Source organism: Dipodomys merriami, unplaced genomic scaffold (assembly GCF_024711535.1).
Source record: "Dipodomys merriami isolate MVZ:Mamm:240054 unplaced genomic scaffold, mDipMer1.0.p SCAF_289, whole genome shotgun sequence".
Lineage (NCBI taxonomy): Eukaryota > Metazoa > Chordata > Mammalia > Rodentia > Heteromyidae > Dipodomys > Dipodomys merriami.
In genome coordinates this window covers 1,052,714-1,069,167 of record NW_027204370.1, presented here as the reverse complement: position 1 = coordinate 1,069,167, position 16,454 = coordinate 1,052,714, and the positions used below count along the sequence as shown (strand labels likewise).

General features: G+C 38.2%; 1 pseudogene; it reads right to left on the bottom strand.

The window, feature by feature from the left end:
• Nucleotides 1-1,017: 1,017 nt before the first annotated feature.
• Nucleotides 1,018-1,117, bottom strand: LOC138838708 (U6 spliceosomal RNA; annotated as a pseudogene).
• Between the last annotated feature and the right edge of the window lie 15,337 nt (nt 1,118-16,454).

Sequence of the window (16,454 nt, the reverse complement as noted above, 5' to 3'; positions counted from 1 at the left end):
CATTGTCTGTGAGTTGGTGGCTCAAGGGGCACATGCAATAACTGTAGATGGCTGGACACAACTGCACAGTGCATATACGTGTAATAATAGCAGAGTGGCTTCTTTCTTCTTCATGATGCAGATACCAATGCCCAAACTAAAGGCTTCTTGACTCCCTTGCATCTTGCTGCTGGTAATTGAGATACACTGGAACTGTTGAACCAATATGTCAAACCAGGTCTGAAGAACCACTTGGAAGAAACTGCATTTGATATTACCAAAAGGTTAAGTATGTATCACTACCTCTTTGAAGTTGTGGAAGGCTGTACAAATTGTTCTCCTAAATCCTAATGATTCGGTTAATTTTCTTAAATTTCAAAAATGTCATTAATTCCTTTGTGTCAATACAACATATTTTCACAATCAAAATAACAACAATATCTTATAGTAACAATTCACAGATTCTGTGGAGTTCTTTAAAGTGAATTGCCTGCTTTTGATGTCAAAATGTATTCAAGAGTTTTGGTATACATCTATAATGATTTATGCAGAGTTTGTGATTTTGTTAATCAGAAATAATTTTAACTTATCTGTTGAAATGAGTAGTATAGAAACTAAAGATATTTCCGGTGTTTGTTTGAAAAAGTATTTTTTAAAATATTCTATATTCTATGTTGGTATAGTGTCCATAATCTATTTTATTCTCTCCTAGATATGATACATTGAATTCTCCATTGTTTTATAACATATAGGTTCATTAATGTGCCCTTTCGGATTGCATCCCATACAGAAACAGTTTAAGATTCCTTTTTTCCCCCTAGGTCCTTAGTATTATATTTCTTTGGGATAAAACGACAAGGTTGTCTAATTTCAAAAATTGGGTAAAGGTTATGCTATGTAAAGGCCTTTCTAAGGTGAAAATTTAATACACTGATGTCAAAGTAACTTTTAATTATATGAATTAGGTGTATTGTTACACTTGTAATTTTGTAATCAACTTTTTAATAACTGTTTTTCATTTCTTGCATCTGAATAATGAAAAAATTTGAATACTTCACAAATTTTCATATCATCTTTGTACAAGTGCCATGTTAATCTCTGTATTGTTGTAATTTTGGTATACAAGCTGCTGAAGATTGTAGTATCCTGTAAATTTTAGTAGTTAATGATGAAATATTTATACAGGCTTATATGCTTAGGTTCCTATTTGTAACAAGGAAACCTTATTGTTCCTAAAAATGCTATTAATCTTATTTCCCTAAAATTCTGTGAATAGTTGAAAAAAATATGTTGTTCAGTTGATTGCTCACATTTGAAATTTTTTTGTCAATGACTATTTTAAGTCTTTTTCATTTAGAATTTGATCATACTTTCAACTATTTATAGCTAAGTCCAAAGGAGACGGCTTTTTCAAGTACTTATTTATCCAACTGTGTTAGCTCTGTGGAGCCAATGGATTCAAAGTAAGCCTTGTTTAAGAGCTATTTTTAAACCTATGCAGCTGAAATGTTCCCAAATGAGGTCTTACTGGCACAAATGTCTACCTGACCCTTTACCCTTCTTCCATGTAGGAACAGACCAACCAGAATATCTTACTCTGACAGCATAGATTGTATTAGTGGAACAAAACTAATCTTAGTTACAAGGGATCATAGAGAGATGAACAGTTCAGCCAGAACTGTTCATTCTAGAAGGCATCTTATCAAAATATGATTGTTTATGATACCTACCATTTCAAAAGTATCTAAAGCCAAGAAAGTGAAAACTTGTTCATATTCATGATTACCTAATGTCTTGGCCTGTCTACCTTCCAACCAGGCAGGAACTTACACTACTGCCATTTTATCACCAAATATTTTCATAGTTGCAAGAGAAGTCCATATATTTCTCTTCATTATTAGGCATTAAATTGGTAATGGTTTTTATTATTTTTATTATTTTTAGTTTTATTATTATTTTTATTGTGAACAAAATGTACAGAGGGGTTACATTACATGGGCAAGATAATGAGTGTATTTCTTGTCAAGCATTGCAACCCCCTCCTTTGTTTACGCTTCACATCCCTTCCCAGCATCCCCCCAACCCCCACCCAATCCTCCCCCCCCACCAAAGTCGTAAAGTTCGTTTTCGACATGACAACTTGTACTTCTCATTGTTGCAATGGGCCCACCAGTATCCTTAAACGACTTGTTTTTCCCCTTCTCCTTCACAAATTATACCGACATCAAATATAGTGAAAGCAGGGGTTATAATGTGGGGGAGGGACATACAAAGCAACAAAAAGATAATCTTATAAGTGCGTTAGAAACAAATGCATGAAAGAAAAAAAATTAAATACATATCTAAGGGTTCATTTTCCTAACATCACATTATCTGACCTTTTCTGCTTGACTCATACATATACTAGATATTGCAACTAAGAGAAACCATGGGACCTATGTTTCTTTGGGCCTGGCTTACTTCACTTAATATCATTTTTTCCAAGCATTTCCATTTCCTAACAAATGGGGCAATGTCATTCTTTCTGATGAAGGCATAGAATTCCATTGTGTATATATATCACATTTTCTTGATCCATTCATCTACTGAGGGGCATCTGGGTTGGTTCCATATCTTAGCTATGGTAAATAATTCTGCAGTAAACATAGGTGTACTGGTAGCTATATTGTGGTCTTGTTTGTAAACATTTGGGTAAATGTCCAAAAGTGGGATTGCTGGGTCATAGCGGAGCTCTATGTGAAATTTTTTGAGAACTTCCATACTGCTTTCCAAAGTGGTTGAACAAGTTTACATTCCTACCGACAATGCAGTAATATTCCCTTCTGTCCACATCCCCTCCAGCACCTGTTGTTATTAGAGTTCTTCATTTTTGCCATTCTAACTGAGGTGAGGTGGTATCTCAATTTTGTTTTGATTTGCATTATCACCCTACACCAGAATCAACTCCAAATGGATCCAAGACCTCGAATTCAATGCAGACACTCTGAAAACATTACAGGATGGAATAGGAGAAACCCTAGGTTTCCTTGACACAGGCCGAAATTTTCTTAATAGAGACCCGCAAACACAACAAATCAAAGACAGGTTTGACAAATGGGATTGCAGGAAGTTGCAGAGCTTCTGCATGGCAAAGTACATAGCTAGCACGATCAATAGAAAGCCCACGGATTGGGAGAAGATCTTTACTAGCCATACAACAGACAAGGGTCTCATATCTAAAATATACTTGGAACTCAAAAAATTAAATCCCCAACAACAAATCCTGAAAGAAACAACTGCCCAATAAATAAGTGGGCTAAAGACTTAAAGAGAAACTTCTCTGAAGAAGAACGAAGAATGGCCAATAGACACATGAAGAAAAGCTCAACCTCCCTAAATTGGTAATGTTTTAACCACAGTGTTTCCTCTTGCCTCCAGGCTGTAAATCTACAAATGGTAAAGCTTTAGGTTTAACTCTACCAAACACTGAGGTAGTGATAATGGAATAATACTTTAAAACAGAGTTGCCCTTGATACCCTAACCACAACGGAACAATTCAAAACATGAGCCTTTTCATTATATTATATATAGTTATATATTTTACATTTATATGTGATGATTTTATATTTCACACTATGAAACTTACTAGAATTAATTGATAATTTGACAAATAAATTGATATTTATTCCAATAAATAAAATTAGAATATAAATAATTAGGTTTAGAATATATATCAGAATATAAAATATATCAATGCAAATTCTAAGTACAAACTTGTGCTACCTTCTAAGTGTACATGGCCTTCTGAATTCACATAGCAAAAAATGAGTGTTGTTTTCCTCTAATCTATATGGGATTTTATTCTGCTGATCTGTTTATTGTTTTAACTTGCTGGCTGTTTTTCTCCATATTTCTGAAGCATTCCTACTGATTTTGCCCAAATTTTGCTGATATGATGTCTAAAAAATACTTCTCTTCTGTAGGACCCATGGGTCCTAGGATCTCAGGTCCCAGTTACCTGTATCATCAGATAACAGGGGCATGACTTCTCACCTAGGCCCATGCAACATGCCAACAGAAAGTAATTGAAGAGCTATCTGGTCGTTAATTGGACATAATCAACTCCCAGGCTTTCCTGCATGGTCTGGCTTGTATGTCCTGCTCAGCTTTCTCTCTCAAAGCTGGAGCTCTACCCTCTGGACCACTGCTCCACTTCTGGTTCACTGGTGGTTTATTGTAGATAAGAGTCTTGCCGAGTTTCCTGCTCAGCTGGCTTTGATTGGCGATCTCCTGAGGAGGCTTCTAGTGGCTTTTCTCAGGGATTCGCAGAGGAGCCGCTTCACACAAATACTTAGTCTAAATCTCGAGAGGTACTAGAGAAAAACAGAAACAGGAAGATGCTTCTAGTGTGTTCTAGATACTTAAAGTTGGAGAAACAAAAGACTGATGATGATTAGATCATTTTATAGGCAAAAGGAGCAATGCAGACAGTATTAGGATCACTCCAGATTTCGGTCCTCTCATCCTGAGACAGTAAATTCTAGCTCAATGCTAAGTGACAGAACTGGCATATCATGTGGATATTTGCTCCAAAATACTGTGACACTCATTTCTCACGTTTGGCCTCAAACCTGTGACCAGAGAAGAAGATGAGGAGAGAAAGCAACTATAATAAACATTGGGTAGTTTACTTATAGATTCAAACCATTGGAATGACCCTGCTAAGAAGTCAGATTGTCCAGATTAAAAAATGAAGAAGAAAGGAAAGAAGATGTCAGTGGCTGCTGCTTGTAGTCGCACCTCCTTAGGATGCTGAGATGGAGAAAATCTTAGCTTGAATCCAGCCAGTGTAGGAAAGTCTATGACACTGTTACTTCTAAGAGATCACAAAAAAAAACAACCAGAATTGAGGCTATGACTCAAGCTTCATGTACTACCCTTGAGCAAAAGGAGCTCAGGGACAATGCCTAGGCTCATAGTCCAACCTCAGGACCTGCCCACTCAAAAAGAACCTGTACTTTCATGTCATTGTCTATGTATGGATGTATTCCTATAGGTGAAGCTCCAGAATAGCTATGATGAATGGCACCAAGCTAGGAAATTTGTATTCAATACAATAATTTCATAACACAGAGACTTCTTTCAAGACAGTGCGTGTTCCAGGGAACCCCTCACTGTTCCCAGTGTAACCTGAGGGTTTCACTGCATCCCAGGCCTTCTGGAAGATGTCTCTCACATTGTGTGGACAGGCAGACAAAAGGCCTCACTCCTGTACAGCTTGGTAACAAACAATTCCATCTGAGCCAGTTAGTGAGGATGAATGTGGGCGTGCTCTGAATGTCAGGAGAAAAGGGTCTCTTTGTACCCCAAGCTATCTCTTTCCCCCGTGCTCTGTTTTAACAGGAAGTTTTCATTTGTGCCACTTTCCATGGCAGATAAAGTTATGTGCACTTATCCTGCCTTTGTGAGACTATGTTTTTGTGTTCAGTTAAAGTGCTCAATATAATTCAGGAGTACTTCTGGCAGACAACTAGGGCACAGAATCTAATGGAATGTTTCATTGCCAGCAATGATGGGCCTATGATTCCTCTCCTAGGTTTGGGAAATCCAAGCACATGTTGGATATCACAAAGCTTCCTGTCATCTAGGGCTGGTGAAGCTCATCAGGTTTTGAAACCTTTGACCTCTCCTTGTTGGGCCCTGGGTGGCTAGGTTTTGATCACAAGGCCTTTGTGCTGAGCAGGAGCACAGTGCAGAAGCCCAGTGCTTTATCATTTTGTGTAACAACATCACTTCTGGTCTGTGAGTGTGTGTGTTTGTGTGTGTGTTAGTGTGGGGGGGTGTGGGTGTGGGTGTGGGTGTGTGTGCACGCACACACATGCATGAGTCCTGGCGCTTGAACTCAGGACCTGAGTATTGTACCTAGTTTCTCTTGTAGAAGGATAGCCTTCTCCCACTGGGACCACAGAGCCACTTCAGAGTTTTTCCTAATGATATGGTCCTGAGAAATCAAGCCCAGGGTTTCATAGATGCAAAGCACTCTATCCCTAATGCACTTTCCCAGGCCTCTACCTCAGGTTTGTTAGTGTTTTCTGTCCTTTATTCTTGTTGCTGTTGTTGTTGTTGTTGTCACTTGTAGGAGTTGAAGTCTGGGCCTGGGTGCTTTCCTTGAGCTCTTCAGCTCAAGTCTTGTGCTCTAACATTTGAGCCACAGCGCCACTTCAGGTTTTCTTGTGGTTCATTGGATCTAAGTGTCTCAAAGACTTTCCTGCCCAGGCTTGATTTGAACCATGATCCTCAGATCTCATTCTCCTGAGTAGCTAGGATTACCAGCATGAGGAAAAGCACCCTGCTTCCACTTCAGGTTCTTAGTGGTGAATTGGAGATAATAGTCTCATGGGACCTTTTGTGTTTGGGAGATTTTGGAACCCAGATCTTCAGATCTCAGGTTCCTGAGAAGGCAGGATGACAGACCAGCTACTGACCCCTTGACCGTGGCTTCTGCTGCCAGGGGGTCCATGGTTCCAAGTGGTGAATTGCTAGCCATGAACCCTAGAGGTAAGGGTCAGCACCTAGAACCCGAGTTCAAGGTTCATGACAAAAAAAAAAAAAAGAAAACTTTTGTCCGCAGAAGACAACTCACACTAGCCTTCAGTAATATATAATTTTGTACTTGCCATGGAAACATATCTGAGCCTCAATATTCTTGTCTGCATAATCATCTCAGTTGTGGATCCCTTACAAGGGCACGATGTAAGAATGCACCCTGGACACAGTACATGTCACTCTTTGCAGGACTCAGCACACAGCATCTTGTGAAAAACTTAGCACCCAATGCAGGACTCAACACACTGCACCCTGTGAAGGACTCAGCACATAGCTCTGTTCCACAAGCTGTCATTAAAATTAGGGTGCTTTCATCAATATCACTCTTCTTTAAGGAAAATTTCACAAACCATACAAGTTCACATCTAATGGTTTAATGGGGTGGTTTTTTACTTGGGGGAGGTAGTCACGGGGCTTGAACTGAAAGCATGGGGATACTGTTCTAATAATATTTGCTCCAGGCTAGAGCTCTATGACTTGGAGCCACATTTTGAAGAGTCTCATAGACATCCTGCCAGGACAGGGGTTTAAACACCCCGAGCAGCTAAGATGACGGGCATAAGCCAGGATGACATGTGTAACCCATGGAGCTGGGTTGCAGTCGTTTACATTTGGCTATGTCAGGTTAGGTGGCAGCTGTCAGTACCACACACCTAGCTTGCTTTGTAATGAGGTATTTGAAGTTCTGTCCTTCTATAATTACAGTTAGAACATCCTACCTTTTTTTGGTGGCAGTCCTGGGGCTTGAGTAAGAGTTTATACACTGTCCCTAAGTATTTGTGCTCAAGGCTAGCACTCAATTTGTTGAAAGATAGCAGAACTTCCTGTTTTTCTATTTATGTGGCACTGAGGAATTGAACACAGGGCTTCATGATTACTAGTTGAGCACTGAACCACCGAGCCCCAGGAGTGAACAAGGTATAAATAGATAGAGATTTCTGTATATAAATATTGTAGACACAAAAAGAGAGATATTTGCATATTATTAAATTATAGATAATATTAGTACTAATTCTTAGGTATTAAATTATATCTCCATTTAATGATGTGTCCCAGGTAACAATTAATAAAGCATCAATTAATAATTACTCAATATCAGTATTGTTTATCATATATGTACATATATCCATATATATAATTAATATTTCATAGAATGAGACAGATGTCCATATATTATTGAATTATGCATCATGTGTTACTACCAATTATTAGGTATTTAATTATGTCTCCATGTACTTTTTTTTCTGTTAATGCTTAATAAAATATTAATTAAACTTAATGTACTTCCTATACTTATTGTGTCTAATTTTATCCTAGAATGATTCACTACTAATTCAATGTTTATCATTTACTGTAGTGACAATTCTTCCACCTATGACATTTTTATCTTTATTACATCCTATTACATAGCATATAGATTTGCACACAAATTATACATCCTACCTAACACTGAGCACTTATACAGAAAAGGAAAACATGTGTCATACTCGGCTTCTCACTCCAAGATTACATTTTTGGCAGTGCTGGGATCTCAACTCACGGCCTAAAAGGCTCATTTCATGAATGGGTGACTGCCAGCACAGCAGCCTGTAGCCAAATCAGCTGCCAGGCGGTCCCCAGTCCCTGACATCCTGACCCGTATGTTGACTCCAAATCGTGCTTAGTGTAGTTATTCATTTTATTTTTTTGTTTTATTCATTTGCAATTTATTTTACTGACTGCTATTATGCATGGAATGTTTGCAGCATTTATTACATAGGATATAGATTTGCCTATGTATGAAACTTCATACCTGACACCCAGGACTTTTACAGAAAAGGAAAACGTGTCACCATGGGCTTCTTACTGCACAATTCAATTTTTGTGAGTGCTGGCATCTGATGTCACAGCCACAAAGCCCAATTCATGAATGGGTGAGTGTCAGCAAACCAGCCTGGGGCATATGGAGCTGACAAGCAGTTCACAACTCCTGAGATTAAGCACCAAGGGTTGACAAAATAAGAAGAGACTGACATGCAGAAGGTAGTACACAAATAGATATAGATATTTATAGAGTGCCAAAGATGTCTATAAATTATTTGGTTATATAGGCTACATTCCTACCAATTTTGGGGTATTTATTAGGTCTCCATGTAATTAATATTATTGTTTTCATACTTAATGAATTATTAATAAATTAACCACTGTCCCTAAAACATTGCATCCATATAATTAATAGTATTCTCTGCTTTTTTTACTTATTTTATTTTATTTGTGAACATACTGTGCAGAGGGGTTACAATTACATGGGCAGGATAATACGTACATGTCTTACCAAGCATTGCAGCCTCCTCCTTTGTTTACACTTCACATCCCTTCCCAGCCTCCCCTCTCCCCTCTCCCCCCGTCCCAATCCTTCTCCCCCCCCCCGCACCGACGTTGTAAAACTCATTTTGGACATGACAACTTGTACTTCTCATTATTGCAACAGGTCCACCTGTATCCTTAAAAGACTTGTTTTTCCCGATTTCCTCCACAAGTTATACTGACATCAAATATAGTGAAAGCAGAGATTATACTGTGGGGGAGGGACATACAAAGCAACAAAGAAATAATCTTATAAATGCGTTAGAAACACATGCATGAAAGAAAAAAAACATAAAAATACATATCTAAGGGTTCATTTTCCTAACATCACATTATCGGAACTTTTCCGCTTGACTCATACATATACTAGATATTGCAAATAAGGGAAACCATGGGGCCTATGATTCTTTGGGCCTGGCTTACTTCGCTTAATACAATTTTTTCCAAGTCTTTCCATTTCCTAACAAATGAGGCAATGTCATTCTTTCTGATGGAGGCATAGAATTCCATTGTGTATATATACCACATTTTCTTAATCCATTCATGTGCTGAGGGGCATCTGGGTTGGTTCCATATCTTAGCTATGGTAAAAAATGCTGCAATAAACATAGTTGTACTGGTAGCTTTAGTGTGGACTTGTTTGTAAACATTTGGGTAAATGCCCCAAACTGGGATTTTTGGGTCATAGAGGAGTTCTATGTGGAGTCTTTTGAGGAACCTCCATACTGCTTTCCAAAGTGGTTGAACAAGATTACATTCCCAACAACAATGAAGTAAGGTTCCCTTCTATCCACATCCCCTACAGCATCTATTGTTGTTAGAGTTCTTGATTTTTGCCATTCAAACATGGGTGAGGTGGTATCTCCATGTTGTTTTGATTTGCATTTCTTTTATGGCTAGGGAGGTTGGGCATTTGTTCATGTGTCTATTTGCCATCCTTCTTTCTTCTTCAGAGAAGTTTCTCTTTAAGTCTTTCACTCACTTGTTTATTGTTCAGTGGTTTCTTTGAGGATTTCTTGTTGGGGGATTTAATTTTTTGAGTTCCAAGTATATTTTAGTTATGAGACCCTTGTCCATTTTATGGCTAGTAAAGATCTCTATTGATCTTTCTATTGATCTTGCTAGCTATGTCCTTTGCCATGCAGAAGCTCTGCAACTTTATGCAATCCCATTTGTCCAACCTTTCTTTGATTTGTTGTGTTTCCGGGTCTCTATTCAGAAAATTTCGGGCCTGAAACAAGGAGACCTAGGGTTTCTCCTATTCCATCCTGTAATGTTTTCAGAGTGTCTGCTTTGACTTCGAGGTCTTTGATCCATTTGGAATTGATTCTGGTGCAGGGTAATATATAAGGATCTAGCTTTAGTTTTCTACAAGTAGTTAACCAATTTTGCCAGCACCATTTACTGAAGAGGCTGTCTTTCTTCCATTCTATTGTTTTAGCTCCCTTATAGAAGATTAGATGGCTATAGGTCTGTAGGTTCATTTCTGGGTTTTCAATTCTATTCCACTGGTCCTGAGGTCTGTTTTTATGCCAATACCAAGCTGTTGTGATTACTATGGCTTTATAGTTGAGTTTGAAATTTGCTATTGATATTCCTCCAGCAGTGTTCTTTCCGTTGAGGAGCGTTTTTCGTATTCGGGGTCTTTTATTGTTCCATATGAATTTTTGGATTGTCTCCTCTATTTCCTTGAAGAATGAGCTTGGAATTTTGATAGATATCGCGTTGAATTTGTAGATAGCCTGGGGAAGTATTGCCATTTTCATGATGTTAATCTTTCCAATCCAGGAGCATGGGAGGTTTTTGCCATTTTTTAAGTTCTGTGTTGATTTCCTTTTTCAAGATTTTACATTTTTCATCATAGAGGTCCTTAACTTCTTTGCTTAAGTTAATTCCTAGGTATTTTATTTTTTGTGGGGGTATTAAAAATGGAGTTGTTTTCCTAATTTCAGCCACACTTTTCTATTTGTTGGCATACAAAAAAGCCATTGATTTTTGGGGGTTAATTTTATACCCTGCTACTTTGCCAAAGTTTTGAATCAGCTTGAGTAAATTGGGAGTGGAATCTATGGGATTCTTTAAATACTAGATGATATCGTCTGCAAAGAGGGATAGTTTCATTTCTTCTTTCCTTGTTTGGATCCCCTTTATGTCTTCATCATGTCTTATTGCTGTAGCTAGGCCTTCTAATACTACATTGACGAGAAGTGGAGAGATTGGACATCCTTGTCTTGTTCCTGAGTTAAGAGGAAATGGCTTTAATTTTTCACCATTAAGTATAATGCTGGCTGTAGGTTCGTCATATACAGCCTTTATTGTATTAAGGAATATTCCATGGATTCCTAATTTTTCCAAAACCTTCATCATAAAGGGGTGTTGGATCTTGTCGAATGCTTTTTCTGCATCTATTGAGATAACCATGTGGTTCTCATTCTTGCTCCTGTTGATGTGATGAATAATATTAATTGATTTGCGTATATTGAACCAGCTTTGCATCCCTGACATGAATCCTGTTTGATCATTTTGTATGATTTTTTTGTATGAATTGTTGAAGTCGTTTGGCCAATATTTTGTTGAGAAGTTTTACATCAAAGTTCATCAAAGAAATGGGTGTATAGTTCTCTTTCTTTGATGAGTCCCTGCCTGGTTTTGGGATGAGGGTTATGATGGCTTCATAGAATGTGTTCCGTAGTGAACTTTCTCTTTCAATTTCATTGAAGAGTTGGAGGAGTATTGTTGTGAGCTCTGCTTTGAAGGCCTTGTAGAATTCCACTGTAAAACCATCTGGTCCTGGACTTTTCTTAGCTGGAAGGTCTCTTATTGGTGTTTCTATTTCAACTCTTGATATTGGCCTGTTATGATGGTTTAACTCATCTTTGTTTAGATTTGGCATGTCAATATTTGCTAGGAAAAGAGCCATTTATTTCAAGTTCTCAAACTTATTAGCTTAAAGTTTTAACCAGTATTCCCTTATAATATTTTGAATCTTGGTTGTTTCGGTGGTGTTGTTTCCATTCTCATCTCTGAGTTCATTTATTTGGGTGTGTTCTCTTCTTTTTCTGATAAGATTTGCTAAGGGTCTGTCAATTTTGTTAATTTTTTCGAAGAACCAACTGTTTGTTTTGTTGATTCTTTCTATATCTTTTTGGATTCTAATGCATTTAATTCTGATTTAATTTTAATTATTTCTTTCTGTAGACTGGATTTGGGTTTATCTTCCTGCTCTTTTTCAAGGAGCTTTAGATGTGTCATTAAATTTTTGGTTTCAGATCTATCCAATTTCTTGATGTAGGAGCTCAGAGCTATAAACTTGCCTCTGCGTACTGCTTTTGCATTGTCCCAGAGGAGCTGATAATTTGTGTGTTCATTTTTGTTGAATAGCATGAATATTTGAATTTCCTTTCTAATCTCTTCCATGACCCACTCGTAATTCAGCAGTGTGTTATTCAGCATCCATGTGTTACCAACTTTCTTTGGTGGCTTTTCGTGTTGAGTTCTAATTTTATTCCCTTTGTGGTCTGAGGGAATGCAAGGTATAACTTCAATGTTTCTGAATTTGGACAAGTTTACTTTGTGGCCTAAAATGTAGTCTATTTTAGAAAATATTCCATGTGTTGCTGAGAAAAACGTGTATTCTGATGCTGTTGGGTGAAATGTTCGGTAGATATCTGTTATGTCTAGTTGATCTATGCTGCTGTTTAGATATGTGGTTTCTCTGTTGAGTTTTTGCCAAGTTGATCTATCTAGTGGGGAGAGTGGTGTGTTAAAATGTCCAACAATTAATGTCTTTGGAGTTATATGGGATTCGAGGAAAAGTAGTGTTTCTTGGATAAATTTGGGTTCTCCATTGTTTGGCGAGTACATATTTAGAATTGTAATATCCTCCTGAAAGGGAGATTCCTTAATTAGAATGTAGCAACCTTCTTTATCTCTTCTCACGAATTTTAATTTGAAGTCTATTTTATCTGATATTAGGATTGCAACTCCCACCTGGTTATAGGAGCCGTGTGCTTGGTAAATTTTGTTCCAGCCTTTAACATTGAAAATGTGTTTGTTTTTACCGGCAAGATGTGACTCCTGCAAGCAGCAGATAGAAGGGTCTTGTTTTTTAATCCAATTAGACAGTCAATGTCGCTTAATTGGAGAGTTCAGTCCGTTAACGTTAAGAGAAAGGACTGAGAGTTGTTGGGTAGTTCCTGCCATGTTATCCACCTTCTTGGGGTTTGCAAAAACTGGGTTCTTCCTATGGTTATTGGATTCTCAGTTTGGGTGCAGTTTCTTGACCTTTATTATGGTATTGTTGGTTTTTTATGTGTAGGACATCTTTAAGAATCTTTTGTAGGGCTGATTTGGTGGAGATGTATTGTTTCAATTTTTCTTTGTTTGGAAGGTTTTTATTTGGTCTTCACTTATGAAGGAGAGTTTAGCTGGGTACACTATTCTTGGTTGATAGTTGCTTGTTTTTAGGACATGGCATACATCATTCCAGGCTCTTCTTGGTTTCATTGTCTCTGCTGAGAAATTTGAGGTGATTCTAATTGGTTTCCCTTTATAGGAGATTAATCTTTTCTCCTGGATCGTTTTAAGGATCTTTTCCTTAGACTGGGTTGATCCTGTGTGGATTATAATGTGACTGTGGGATGTCCTATTCTGGTCTGGTCTATTTGGAGTTCTAAAAGCTTCTTGTATCTCAATAGGCCTATCTTTTTGCAAGTTTGGGAAGTTCTCTGCCCAGATCCTGTTAAACAAATTTCCTAGACCATTCACTTCTGTTTCTAGGTGAGCCTCTACACCCATTGTCCTTAGATTAGGCCTTCTGTTGATGTCTACCAATTGTTGGATAGATCTATCATATTTCTTGTACTTGTCTTGGATGGTTGTATGTTCTTTCTCTATAATATCTAGGCTGTCTTAAATCCCTGAGATTCGATCTTCTGCATGGTCTAACCTGCTGTCAAGACTCTCTACTTTGTTTTTTATCTCTTTTCCTTCTAATTGGTCAGCTTTGATGCCTTCAAGTTCTTTGTTGAAGCTTTGTTTTAGATCTTGTATGACCTTTTTTACTTCCTTAATTTGATGTTCCGTGTTTATTCTCAGAACACTTAGTTGAATGCTTATGGTTTCCTTGGATTCCCATTCCTTCTTTTGGGTTCCATTCAGCATTCCATTTGTGGTCTCCCTGACTTCCTTCAGCTCTTTGTTAATGGATTCCATGAATGCCTTTAGTGATCTTTGTGTATTCTCTTCCTGCTCTCTCAATTCCTGTATTACTCTTTGATTAGCTTCCTCCCATTCGTGGGATTCCTGTAGTTATCTTTGAGTGTTTTCAGCCTGTTCACGCCATTCCTGCCTTTTTCTTTGAATATTCTCAAGCTGCTCATGCAAATCCTTTGTCAGTTTTCGAGTAGCTTCCTCACGTTTATGATATTCCTGTATAAACTTTTTGAATGCCTCCTCTCTCTCCCTATCACGCTCATACAGAGACCTTTGGATGCTTTCAATCTTTTGATTTATCATGTTTGCCAGCAGTGTTTGTAGAGCTATTTGGGAATTCTCCTCTGGATTATTCATTATCTGTTCTGTCCCCTGATTATCGGGATTGGGAATTGAGATACCCAGATTTGCCATTTTTCTTGTGTTTTTCCGGCTTACTCTGCCCATTTGAGATGAAAATAGCACCAGTTTTGTGCTAGAACAGTATCTTAATGCAAGCATCAACCCAAGTCTGAATTTGCACAGACAATAGTCTACAGATACAATCTAGTTCAACAGATACATCTATTCAACATCAAACAACTATACGTTAATGGGCTACGAACCGCAAAGAAGAATTTGGAAGACCAGAAATTATTAGGGTTAGGGAGAGATGTGGGTAAAAACATAGGAATAGATTGATGTGAGGAGGCTCAGGGAGTGTTAACTAAGTCTTAATTTCAAAGCAGGAAAGTAGAGAAAGAGAAAAAAAGAAAGGGAATGGGAAAAGAAAAGAGACCAGAAAAAATAGAAAGGTAGAAATTAATCAAAATATGTAGATTCGATAACAATCTATTTAGATAAGAATATGAATTTATTGGGAGAAAGGGAGGGATATAAAGAAGATGTGAAAAACTTAAAAATAAAAATGCTTAAAATATTATATAGGTATAAAGAGGTAGTACTGCTATTAAGGAATTTAAGTCTTAGAGGTTTTGACTTGAGTAATAAATTTGTGGATTAAGTGTGTTCACAATGGGGGATAGGGTCTAATATTCAACTATGGGTTTATCTGAGGATGTGCAGGACAAGAATTAAGACACATAAAGAAGAATGAAAGAGAGGAGAAAGTGAAAAGGATAAGAAAGGAAGAAGTAAAAATGAGAAGTTCAGTAGAGCTAAACAGAAAACAAAAAGATAATTAAAAAAAAAAAAGAGAGAGAAAGAAGACCAAAAGAGAAAGCAAAAACGCACACTCCCGTATCCCCAAAATAAAAATTATAAAAGGACAAGAAATTTCTGGAAAACAATTTTTTTATGAAAAAGGCAAAGATTAAAGATTGAAAAAAGTTTTAGAAAAGAAAAAAAATTTTATATAAGGTACCAAAAATAAAAACTAAAAAAAAATGAAGACCAAGAAGAAGAGATAAAAGAAAAAAAAAAAAAAAGAAAAAAAAAAACAAAAAATCTTATTTGCTTTTTTTTGGGGGGAGGAGTGGGAAAAATCCTGTATCTCCCTTGTGTCTGTAACCAGCCTCTTGTTGGAGTCTCTGGTCTGCTCGTGGTCCTGTGGCTTGGTTGCTTTCTTAAGTCATTTTGTTAGAACAGGCAGGAAAATGCTCTGCTTTACCCAAGATTTGGCGATCCTCCTCCCAGGCTAGTTCATTGGGAGACAGATCTGCTTTGAGTATCACAAAAGAGGGGGATGCAGTTTTGAGGTTAGGTTCTGGTAGCTTTTCCGGGGCTGGTTTGTGAGAACCTCAGAGAGCCCAGCCTGGAGCCATTCTCAGGGTTTCTGTTTACTGATTTTCAATTGCTTGTCAAGGCTGCTAGAGGGAGTGGCAGCCTCTGGCTCTGATTACCCAGTGATGAAAGCCACTCCTGGGGCTGGCGCCCAAGCTGGGTGACTTTTCCCTGGGTGGAGCTGAGTCCGGCAGGTCACGCAGCCATTAAGTTCTTGTGACCTGCTAAATGACTCATTTTATTCCAAGGCCTGAGCTGGAGCTAGGAGCTCCTCCGAGCTTTGTTGGTCTACAAAATGGAGATCACAGGTGTTGGGGGGGGAGGGGTGGCCTTCCCTCCTCTGCTCCCTGAGAAGGAGTGAGGACGTCAGGCTTCTACTCACGCCATCTTAGTTCCTGGGTCGTCTCTGGTCTGCGAACTGCAGGATGAAGATGTCTGCTCCTTGTCGGTTCTTGCTGGTGTTGAGTAGAATCCGCTCGCCTGCTGCGTCTGGCTCCTTCATCCCGGACTCTCTGTTGCTCAGGTATGGGGCCTGCGCTCTCCCGCCACTGCCACAGCTGCTGCTGCTGCAGAGGCTGTTGGCAAGGGCTCAGAAGTGTCTCCTTGC